The sequence below is a fragment of the Sminthopsis crassicaudata genome, chromosome 2 (genome assembly GCF_048593235.1).
Source record: "Sminthopsis crassicaudata isolate SCR6 chromosome 2, ASM4859323v1, whole genome shotgun sequence".
NCBI classification, from domain to species: Eukaryota; Metazoa; Chordata; class Mammalia; order Dasyuromorphia; family Dasyuridae; genus Sminthopsis; species Sminthopsis crassicaudata.
Window position 1 is genome coordinate 118265029 of NC_133618.1, and position 12598 is coordinate 118277626.

The window sequence follows — 12598 nt, forward strand, 5'->3', positions numbered from 1 at the left end:
GCCAGCCAAGTTTTGTGGCTTTGCCCCGGGGTCTCTTGGTTGCTGTAATAGAGAACACTTGGCCAAAGGCATTTTCTGCATTTTTGGACATTAGCAGATTTTTTCATTAATGCAAGTGATCATGCCTTTGACTAGATAATCTAAGGTGGGGGAACAAAGGAATAAGGAAAGTACTAGTCCAATTTAAGTTTACAGATTTCAACTTTAAACTTTTCTTTTGGTCTTAATGCTTCAGGTCTCAATAACTTGGTGAACATGGATAAAAACATGGATATGCCTCTGAAATACTACTTCATAATTGATGAAATTAAATAGTTAGAGGCCGGTTTATTTGCTTAGCTTTCTAATTAGTTGTCTTTTACCTCAAGTTTTCCAATATTCACCTTTTCTAAGAAGCTTTCCCTGAATAATCCTATTCTACACTAATCACTCCCTTGATTTAGCTTTCTGCACATATGACTTGGACAAAACTATATTTTTAATTATTTGGTATACCCAAATTATCCCAAGAATGTTTACTTTATCTGACTAACTAGATAATAAGGTTTTTGAGAGTAGGGTCTATCTCTCCTACTTTTTTGTATCTCTCAAGATAATTTACATAACCAGTATGATGTACTTACATGTATAATATAAATTATTGATAAACAAATAATTCACTTTGTGCATTCATTAAGCACACTACTATACTGACATCTAGCTAACTTCTGGGTTAATTTCCTCTGTGTAAGTAGGCAATTCATTACTCCCATGTAAATAAGACAGAGTTAGAATTAGTCCTGTTGAGTATAAAAGAAGAATTCTGATATAGACCTTTGTTGAGGCAACATGGCTTAGTGGATGGATAATTAACTTCAAGTCAAGGAGACATGTTCAAATTCTTCTTCCAAGACACTATTACATTTTCCACAACTCTCTCAATCTCTTGGTGGTTCAGGCAACTCTCTAAGATTTTAAATGGCAGAGTAGTTATTAATTTGTATTAGTGGAGGAAATTTCTACTCCCTGTGTACATCAATGAAATTGTAGGATCAGAGGGAAAGAGGATAGGAGAGGAATTTAAGTTTCTTATGACATTCAACTATTGAAGGAGTTCCAAGCAGAGAAAGTGAAACAAAAATGACAAAATAGTTCCTTGTAGTCCTGAAATGATGAAAGGTATGGAAGTTTGATTGTGGGAAAATATAAACGTGAACATAAACATGTGACTTATTCATTCTAGTGTTTGGAAATTCAGTCCTTCTTTTAAAGTCTTCTCTGAGTACTTAGATTAAAAATATGCCGAAGACTTCTTTCAAAGCCCTTAAGTGTAAAAATAAACAAGCATTCAGTCAATGGTGTTCCCTGATGCTTTTCTTTACCACAACACATTTTCAAGTCATAAATCATGTCTCTGACAGTTCTATGATGATGCATTGTGTTAATACATCATAATGACAATGTTGATGATGTATTAGTGCAATATATCTTGAAAGGCAATCATTTCAGAATTCTGTGTTTACTTCAGGGAAGGAAGAGTTTGAGGGTGGTGTGATGAAGACTAGGTGGGGCACCTGGGAAAAGTAAGAATAATTCTGATTCATAAAAGACTTAAAGAAAAGGAAGTATTGAATAAGTTTCTCTTCCCTCTTACCTTAAGGTCTTCATGACCATAATTTTAAAGGAAGTCTATTCTACCCAACAGAGAACAAATAATTGAAACAGTATATTCTAGGTATTTGTACAGGACGTTCTAGAACCAGAGTTCAAGAACTATTATGTTAACAAGATTCATAAATTAATTCATCATTTTGCAAAAATGATGTCTAATAGTTGAAGTGAAGTGTGATATTTCTAGGTAATAGCTTGGTGAAGATTAAATGAATGAAGCATTGAATGGAAAAAAAAGATATTAAAATTGTTTTTTTTAGGTACTAAGCATTGGGGATAAATATAAAGAGGGTAACATAGTCCCTACCATTTAGATACTTACATTTTAACAAGAGAAGAAAATGCAAATAGAGCTGTAGTGGCCAGAGAGGGATGTTTTCTTTTGGAAATTATAGGAATGCCTTCAAATACCGTCCCATAATTTTGACATTCTCTTTTAAGGATCAATAACAGAACTGATTTGACTGTGGGGATGAGTGAGGATAGGAAGGGTATAAAATGGAGAATGAGACTATATGCAATATATATTTGAGAATACTATGTTTTGACTGTATGGAAATTATACTTTTAATATTATTGATCTTTGTTTCTGTTCTAGATAGTTCTTTACTTCCATGTAGTTCTATTATTAATCAGTTATTTGGTAAGACTTAATATTTTGGATTTAAGTTTTTTGATTTTGCCAGTCATTTCTTCTATGCTATCCATAAATTCTACATTTGAAATTCTAATTTTATTCTAAATCATTCAAAAAACTCTTTTGAAAATCTATATGTTCCTCTACCTTGGTAGGTATTGATTAATTTCCCTTTATCTTATAATATTCAAAGAACTCTTTTACCTTATCTGAGGGCCATATTCCCTTCTATTATTAATCTTTCTTGTTACTTTATCTCATTCAGTCTTTAATTGAATTATCTTCATCCTCATTTCAGATCTTCCATGAGGTCAGTTTTCTTTTCTCTATGTTTCTTCTTTGACTACTTTATGAGTCCTTACATTTTGATGGTAGTTTCCCTGGGGGCTGAATTTCAAAACTCTCTCAGCTTCCTTCTACACTGGGAAATTCATGGTTTACCAGCCTTAGTCTCAGTCCCAAGTGTTTGCTGGGAGTAAAGGTGGGGTCACAATTAGACCCAGATAGATGCTGAATTCTTTCACTTGGATTTAGTGGAGTGCTACATAGAAATAAAAGCATTTTGTCTGAATTTCCTCTATTTCTCAGTCTCTGACTGAGTTCTCTTGTCACATAGACTTGAAAAACTGTATGTTGCTACTGCAGCCTGAGGAAACTTCTGTAATTTGGTCTCTACAACACTGGAAGAGGGAAGTGAGCATAAAGTTGAATTTTGTTTAAAGCTCTTGGGTTAACTCATTCCATTCTCCTACCACAGCATAATGGGCAACAGAGGGAGAGATGGTGATCAAGTTAGTCAAAGTTTAAGTATCATGGTGCTTTTTTATTTGTATTTGTTTTTGTTTTATCTCATTTGAGCTCTTGGTGTTTTAGACCATGAAGATAGCTGGAGTTGCTTTATCTCTTGCACTAATTTCTATTTTAGAGAGGTTTGAGAGGTCATGATAACTAGAGGAAATGTCTAATCCTACATCTTTCTGGTCATATGACATGGAAGTCTTGGATGGCACTCCTCCAGTAATCTTCTAGTTCATCTCTTATTTCAAAGCTTTCTCCTATTCAATCCATCCTCCACTCAGCTGCCAAAATGATTTTCTTAATCATGGTATATTCCTATTTAGTAAATTCTAATGGCTGCCAATTGCTTCCAGGATTATAATATAAAGTCTTTTGTTTGCCTTTTTAAGGTCTTGACAATTTGGATTCTTCCTATAGATATGGTCTTCTCAAACTACACTTCACAATTCTAAAACCAAAGACACTGGACTACTTGCAATTCCTCACTTACAATACTCCATATTTTATCACTGATTTTTTGCACTATCTGTGTCTTATGTCTGAAATACTCTCACACATAATTTTGCCTCTTGTTTGCTCCAGCTTCTTGTGAAAATAGTCTTCAGTTCAAATACTGTCTTTTCAAGAGGCATTACTGGTGCCCCACCTGCTTTTACCTTCTCTAGTATTACCTTCTTTTTATACTGTATCATGGATTTCCTCTTTATTCAAATAGGGACAGAGTCTGTTTTTCATGATTTCCTTTTCTTTGTATTCACAGTATTTAGTTCAGTACCTAGAAAATAATAAATGTCTAATAAATACCTGTTGATGAATTAATTGATTAAAATTCACAAGGATCAGGTTTCTGATCCAGCTGACAAAGGAGCTGATAATAAAAATGGTCAGCTAGAAAATGAAGTATCATTACTGGACTTAGGCTGTATGTAATGATGCAAAGCAACCACCAATTAAGACACTGGTATCCTATGGGGGGATTATAGGTGTGAAAGGAGATGCCTGGAGAATAAAGCAGAGATTGTAGGAAGAAAAGAAAGAGTATTTCTCACTATATTTACATAATCCTCACCCCACCCCATTCCTCAATTTCTAAAATCAGGTGCACTTTATTTCTCAGAGTTTTTCTTGGTATGGCTTTGAGTCAGTTGTTGCACCATAGAACTGACTCCACAAATTTGTTTGGGGTTTTCACCAGAAGACACATTGCTCCTTCCCTCACTGGTACCTTCACTTCTCAGAAGCTATCTAGTCTAAACTATACATGACCCCAAATCTCTTCTATACATTTCTGACAATCTAGAAATTGGAAGACTTCCAGTGGAAGGGAACTGGATATCTTAAAAAATATCCCATTGCCCTTTGGGACTGCTCCCTCTAGTGATCTCAAGAATTTTCTAGACTAAAAATCAAGTTCCCAGAAATTATTTAGAAGATGTGAGAAAGGAATAGCTTATATTGTTTGATGTCTTATCTCTTCACACTGCCTTATCATTTCCATCCCACCAAGAACCTACCTTTATATTCTCTCTTTTGCCCAGTTTTGAATGATTTATGGCATCATCCCAAAATGATATTTTAGCCCTCAACAAGAAAGTTGAGAACTCACAGTGATTGAATCAGGGCCATTTTATGAAGAATAGCTAAAAAAATATCATTGAAAACAGGAAAAAAATAAATTTATCCAATAACAATCCATTAACTTGAATATACTAATGTGGAATTTGTGAACAATAGGATGAAAGCTAACTGAGCTTTATATCTGTATTTTTTTAAAGAAAGAAAATCTCTTCTCATTCAATTATTCATTTAAAGCAGCTTATATGGTAGAGTATAGGGTCATAGAATTAGAGTTTAAAAAGATCTTAGAGATTACCTAATCCAACATTCTTATTTTATGTACTAAGTGTATGTATAAAGACTGGACTCATTGAGCTATGATTCAATGAACATTGATCAAGAAACTGAGGTCCACAGTGATGATTTTTCTAATCTCACAAAAGTAGTAAATAGCAATAAATAATTTTAACCTGCTTAAATCACTTGTTTTTCCTAAAAGCTTTACTGCTTCAATAGTATTCACATATAAACTACTAATTATAAATAAAAGTATTTAAAGAAAGTTCATTTTGTACATTTAGAAATAAAATAAAAAAAATATTGCCTATATTTTTAAAATGCTCTAATTCAGATGGGTTTTCCATAATTAATCAGATTTGGTGTGGCTTTGCTGCATCTGAAAGTAAAAACACCTTAGTTTAAGAGAAATGGATATCTTTAGGAAAAGTATGAACATTGTATTTGGGACCTCTCTCCCTCTGAACTTGTATTGAAGTATTTTGATATGTCTGTGAGTGTATGTGTGTGTTTTACACACACACACACACACACACACACACACACACACATATATATATATATATATGTGTGTGTGTGTGTGTGTGTGTGTCACATCAGCTAGACTTAGTTTTTGGACACAATGTGGGCTCTTTAAATAAGTGCAATTCAGTTTTAATTTAGCTTGACAATTTTTATTGAGTTCCTATTATGTGAAATGCACCATGCTATGTCATCAATTGGGTAGCTACATGAATCAGTGAATACAGCACCAGGAAAACCTGAACTCAAATCCAACCTCTGATGCTTTCTACCTATGTGATACTAGGCAAGTTACTTAATTTTTGTTTTGTTTTCACTGGAAATCAGTGAATCATTTCAGTATCTTTGCCCCAAAACAGCAATAGATAATGTTGTCCATGGATCATTAAGAGTTAAGACATGACTAAATAACAGCAATATTACATTTTAAAAACCATCTATGGATACCAAGAACTGTATCTTATATTTTTGCTTCTCAGTGTTGATAAAAGAGGCTTAGAAAATTGACACCTGATGCTGTGGGATTCCTTTCTCAAGGCTTTAGTTTGCCCAAAGGTGCTTTTGATAACATTTTGATCATAGGAAGATATATTAAGCACATTTTGCTATAATATTTGGCCATTGGGATCAAATTCTATCTTTAAAATCCAAGATATGTATGTTCCTGTGTATTTTGTACTCAGCCAGATTCTGCCAGTGAGTCTGTGAATCCCAAGGGCAGGGAGACTTTATTAAGTCTGGCAGGGCAAGAGGGGACCATTTAACGAATTACTCATGGCAGTCACTAAGTGTCTGCCTTGTGCACTGTTCTGAGAGGTGCCTGGGGAGGAGCACTAACGGAGCTTCCTAACCATGACTTATTCCCTGATGGAGCTGACCAAGCTGGCCTTCAACATTGAAATCTACTGCTATCAAACTATCATAAGCATAATATAAAAACAAACCACAAACAAAAACAACCACCCTACCCCACTCTTAAGTTTCTAAGGTGATTAGAGGCCTGTTCCTTGTCCTAATGAGGAAACTCTGACCAGTATATCCATGGTAATTCTTGTTTTTGACCTTAAGGCAGATCTGCCCTGAAACCCAAATTATACATCTGGGGAAAATACAAGTTCTAAGAACTGTTCCCAGAAGTCCTATTTCTCCTGAATTTCCAGGGTACAAACAACCCAGCTACTGCCTGAATCCATGGTTAATGGTGTACCATCTAATAATGAAGCTGGACTATGCCAAAAACTGGAATCTGTTCTTTTTTTTAAATCTCTTCCACCCAAACAATGATATAAGACTTGTGTATTTTTGCTCAGGAGACTCCCATATTAATTGACAAATATAAGTCATATTCTTACAAACTCTTTATGTTATAGGTACATAGATTCTTAGAGAAATTGAGTAGGCTGGTCTCCTTCCCTCCTTCCTCAGCATTCTACTAGGCCTTTATCAGAAATCTGATGCATTCACTTTCCACTCTTAACCTCAGTGCCCCAGTGCATATTAATGATAATTTTCTGATCAACCTATTCTAATATATTGTCCCCCACTCTCATATTTTTTCCTATAAAAGACTTAAAATTCAGTATTTGGATTCTTATGTCACTGGCTCATGACTGTTACTAGAACCATAGTCTTTTCTTCAATTCTGCATTATAAATCTCAATTGCATGCAAAAAAGCAACCATAGTTTTATTGTGTCCCTCTGCTCAAGATGATTCAATTGAAAGAAACATATATTTATTGATCACCTTTCAAATGCAAAGTATGTAGGGATAGTTAAATGGATCTAGATTTTTACTGATATAAGTATTCCCTCCCATGGTATAGGTTGCTACCCACGCAAGTCTTCTCATTTGATATGTCTCTTGACTACGTTCCCCCATAAATCCTTGATCTAGGTCTGTTTAATGCTGTGGGAACCTTCAATTCAATTTCTGACAATATTTAAGTACCAAACGACTAGGTGGCACAGTAGCTATCCCTGGGCCTGGAGTGAGGAAACCATACATTTCACTCTAGCCTCTTATACTTATTAGCTATATGATGCTGGGAAAGTCATTTAATTTCTTCCTCAGTTTCAACTTTAAATTGGGGATAATAATAGAATCTGCTTCCCAGGAAAACTCTGAGAATCAAGTGAGATATTATTTGTAAATCATGTGGAACAGTGCTTGTCATATAGTTGTTTTAAAATGCTTTTTCCTTTCTCTTCAGTTTGCTCTCAATAAATGATTGATGTACCTCTATTTTCAGATATCTATTTAATATCATTTATGTAATGCTATATACTCTGACAATTTACCACAGTTTATTTATGCATATCTCCCTTTTTAAAATCACCCTGTAGGTGATATGCAATTTTGATTCATTGGAAATTTCATGATTTAAAGCTTTATATCATTTGTTTTATATTATGATTTGTTTTTATATCATTTGTTTTATATTATGTTTATTCATAAGGTCAAATTCTATTTCCAAAGTGGAATTTTTTCAGAAAGAAGTTTTTAAGTCATCAAAAGCATTTTCCCATCTTCCCAAATTTAAGCCATCTTTCCCCCTCTCCTATTAAAACTTATGCCTTTCCTCTGAGAATATTTCTAATTAATTTTGTTTGTCTCTTTTTTGTTTGCCTATCGTCTCCTGCATTAGAGATCCTTGAGAGCAAGGATTGCGTATATCTCGGTATGCCCAGCATTTAAAACAGTACCTGGAACATAGTAGGCACTTAATAAATGTGTGTTCATGCATTGACTGGACCTATTGGCATTGAGTTTCCAAGGTATATGTATTGGTGGACTAACTTTGTAATATGCAGTTGAACAGAAAATAGTAAGCACATTGCTTATTTTTCTATACCTTTCTCCAAATCATGCAATCTATAATGTATATAATTTTCAAAAAATCTATCAATTTCTTTTCCATATTATTATGAAGAATATCCATATCAAAAGTATAAATTGCTCTCAAAAATTAGTTTGAGATGAAAAAGTAGCCATAAAAGTTGTCTTTTTCTGACATCGTCTTGAACTACTGTGTTTTGTTTGTTGTTTTTATTTTGGGAGGCAATCAGGGTTAAGTGATATTTGAGGCAGAATTTAATCTTAGGTCCTCCGGACTCCAGGGCTGGTGCTCTATCTAACAGTATTGCTTTTGATGAATGATGGAGATTACTAATACATTTATGGTTTTTATCCCTATTTAACATTTTCTCTCTTTTAGATACCTTAGAGAAGGAATTTTTGAGAATGTGTCACCATTAACATAGACCTTTTTAGTAATAAACTTCATCTGATCCAGCTGTATTTTCCAGCCTTGTTTTCTTTAATACCACCCCTCCTTCTTCATGCAGCATATTGGGGACGGATTTTAACATCTAAAAGTGATGTTTCTACTTCCCCTCACGTAGAAAGCAATGTCTTGTAAAATTATTGACACATATTTTCAAATTTTTATTTATCTTTTGTTTACCTTGCAAGTTTTTTTTTTTAATGGTATATTAAATTTAACAAGATAGTAATAAAATTGCCCTACCTGGCAATGTGTTTATGTGATTTTCTGGACTTCTTTCTGCTTCTTTGAATGTTTTTAAAGTTTCTTAAAGCTTTTAATCCTTTTTCTTCTTGGTTACTATTTCTAGTAATACTTTATAAATTAGTTTATATTCTAAACTGATATTGTATTTCACAGACATATAATGTCACCTGGCAAGGAAATCAAATATTTGCTGGATGAGACAGTTACTAGATTCTTTTGGCATCTTCATTATGGTGATTATTTTAGATTAGTTAAAATTAATTAGGAAATAATAATTCAAGTTAATGCTACCTATTTTCCTCTGTTTGTTTATTTCATATTTATTTAAAGGTCAGATTGGACTTGTTTTGGTTTCATGTCAAATGTCATTTATATTACTCTGTTCTTGGTTTTGGTCTTAGCTCTCACAAGTTGAATTGTTCACAAATAGTGAATTAAAAAATGACTTTGGCATTACTAATCTGTCCATTAAGCATAATATAATTTTATATTTTGTGATGTAATTTAGAGCTCATATATCCAGCCTACTATGTTCAAGGCACTGGGGATACAAAGGCAAAGAAAAAAAGAAACAGAAAAAAACCACACACAACACATAAATTAATCCAAATCTTATTATATTTTAAAGAGAATTATTCCAAAGCAGAATGAGCTGTCTCATAATATAACAGATTTCATTTTACTGGATGTCTTGAATAAAGATTGGATTAGTACTCCAGAGCTCTGTTATGAAAAGGATCTCAGTTTGCAGTGTTAAAAGTCTCAGCTTGCAGAGAGTTAAGAATGAGTGGATGATTATTAGAAAAGGAAAATCACAAGTGCAACCTAAAAAACAAGTTTCTAAATGTTAATGAAAGGAAGGAAGCAAAAGGCCATCTTCCTACTATTCAGAACGTGGCCCTGATTTTATAAATATAATGTCAAATTTCATAAAATGTGCTGAATCCAGAATTCATCATTAAGGTTTTGCAGTCTAAAACTGTGTTTGTCTGGACATTTTTCAGTCATTCTGATGATTGGTCCAATAATTCAACACAGGTGTCAGAATCAGGTCCCTTTGTTCCATATGTTCATAAAGTCATCCAGAGAGAAAAATTCTCCCCTTTAACTTTGTGAACTGAATCTTCTCCCGGAACTCTAGTTAATTAATATCTGCTCTGGGTAAGCTTCTTGCAAACCTCATTGGATTTGGAGATTTCTATTTTAATAGTGAACTCCAGCAAGGTGCAAGACAAATTTATACCAGTCCACCTAATTGCCAGAAAGGTAATTCTGCAAAGATGGAAATCAGCTGAAAGATTAACACTGATACACTGGCTTGAGTGCATTGGGTAACAGGGAGAAAATAATGTTTCAATTAAATGAAAGGATACTGAATTAGAGGGATTACTCAAGAGACTGGTAATGGGATACAGAGCCTTTCACCTCTAGGTCACCATTACTAATCTGGTCGAGGGCAGTTCTAGACCAGATTTTTGAGGGCTGATGGATCACCCTAGCCCCTGCTGTCTACACCACTTGATGGACCGGTCTCCAGATGTGCCCCTATCATCCTCAAAGGTCACCACAGTTCATGGATGATGTAAGAAAAAGCAGAGCATTAAGAAAAAAGATAAGAATGAATGGGCAAAGACTTAGGAAAGCAACTGATTCTTTTATCTAGATGAAGATGGAAGACAATTTCATTGTAGGCTGGGACATTTTGACGATGACCAGTCCCATGATGTTTTCATTACATACTTGGACAAGTTTAGATACTTACTTGAATTTGGTATAGGACAACAGATATTTGAAGCAGGTCAGTTTGACTAGAACAAAGAAAGTCTGAAGGAATTTAATATGAAATAAGCCTGGAAGGTAAGTGGGAGTTAGATTGTTGAGAGTTTTAAATGTCAGGTTAAGGATCATATATTTTTCCTTAGAGGCAGTAGGAAGCCATTGAATAGTTTTTAAATGGAAAGAAGTTGACATAGATGTTTTAGAAATATCAGTTTGGGCAACTGAAATAGTCCAGAGACAAATCTCAGCTATACTTACAGGATCATTTAAATTCTTTTGAAAAAAAGACCTTACATTTAAAGATTATAATGAGGCAAGGGGGTTTAGAAATCATCTAGTATAATACTTTCATTTTATATATGAGAAAACAGTAACCCAGAAAATTTGCCAAAGTTAGGCTGCTACAGAATGAAGTCTAGAACATAGAAACTTATGTGTCCTGATTAGATATCCATATAGCACATTAAAGTATTTCTTGAAGGTATTTTTAAAAATCCTATTGATTTTAACATATACATTCACCAATCCTCATCCATAACTTTCACTATGCTATTTTTAATATACTTCTTTCCATTTCAGGCTTGATGACTGTTGAAAATTACAGCATCTCCAATTTGAATATTAATAGACACATACCTATTCAAAGAAGGAAATCAATCTGCTGTCTTACAATAATAGTTGATAGGGATCTTGTACTTTAATAATGCAAAATGCTTTATATATTTTATATTACTTGAGCCTTGAAATAATACTATGAGGTAGGTAAATACCATAATTCAGAGTTTCTGAATCTTTTTCACTTGCTCTTCCACACCTTTTTTACCCAGAAATTTTTATGTGATCTTGGGTATACATGTATATAAAATAGATATCCAAATCAGACATTTACTGATAATAAATTATACTTTTTTGATCTCCACATTCAGTTATGAAATGCCATAGTCACAAACCACAGTTTAATAAGCTAGTCTAAAAATAATATCAGCGAAACTTTACAGAAGAAGAAACTGAGTCTTATAAAACAGGAGGTACCTGGCCAGAAGTCATATATCTAATCAGTAGGGAAGGTGTATTTCCTTACTTTTGCATCCTATCTGTAAGCCACATTGTCTAAATTGAATAAAGTGTGACTTGGATGTTTGTTTTGATGCTGGTATGCTGATAGTATACTGTATTGACTGGGGTAGATTGTTTTACCTGTGTGGACAATAGAAATAATATGCTATTTGTTTTCTAGTCCACCCAGAAATATTTGTTTACAACATTGGATATAGATTGTGAATGCAAATAGAATATACTATAATTTTATGTCTCATGCCTTTCAAGGCTCACAAACATTTATAGTCAGTCTTCCCTGGTTGATATCATTTCAATTGACTTTCATTTAAGATTAGATTAAATGATACTTTTGTGTGTGTGTGTGTGTGTGTGTGTGTGTGTGTGTGTGTATATATATACATATATATATATATATATATATATATATATATATATATATATATAATTTGAGAGTTAAGACAAAAACTGAATATTCTATAGCAAAAAAAATCAATACATTTAAGTTATAACAATACCTAATATTAATAAAATGCTTTAAGGTCTAAAAACCACTTTAAAATATTATTATATCATTTGATCATCAAAATACTAAAAGGAAAGTGCTTTTATCAATCTTTATTTTGCAGATAAGGAAACTGAGGCTGAGAAATGTTAACTAACATGTTATTCAAGAAGTTCTTGGGACAAGTTGAACAGAAGTTGGCATCTGGATAGTAGCGGAAAGATAGGTGGAATCCACCTATCTTTCCACTACTATCCAGATGCCAA

The 12598-nt window shown here is 33.4% G+C and overlaps 1 long non-coding RNA gene across 2 annotated transcripts in view; it reads left to right on the forward strand.

The window, feature by feature from the left end:
- The first annotated feature begins 1507 nt into the window (after window positions 1-1507).
- Window positions 1508-12598, forward strand: part of LOC141553255 (uncharacterized) — a 55159-nt gene continuing 44068 nt past the window's right edge. For both annotated transcript variants that reach the window (XR_012485352.1, XR_012485351.1), the window contains exon 1: window positions 1508-1562. This is a non-coding gene — a long non-coding RNA (uncharacterized LOC141553255). The remainder of the gene's footprint in view (window positions 1563-12598) is intronic.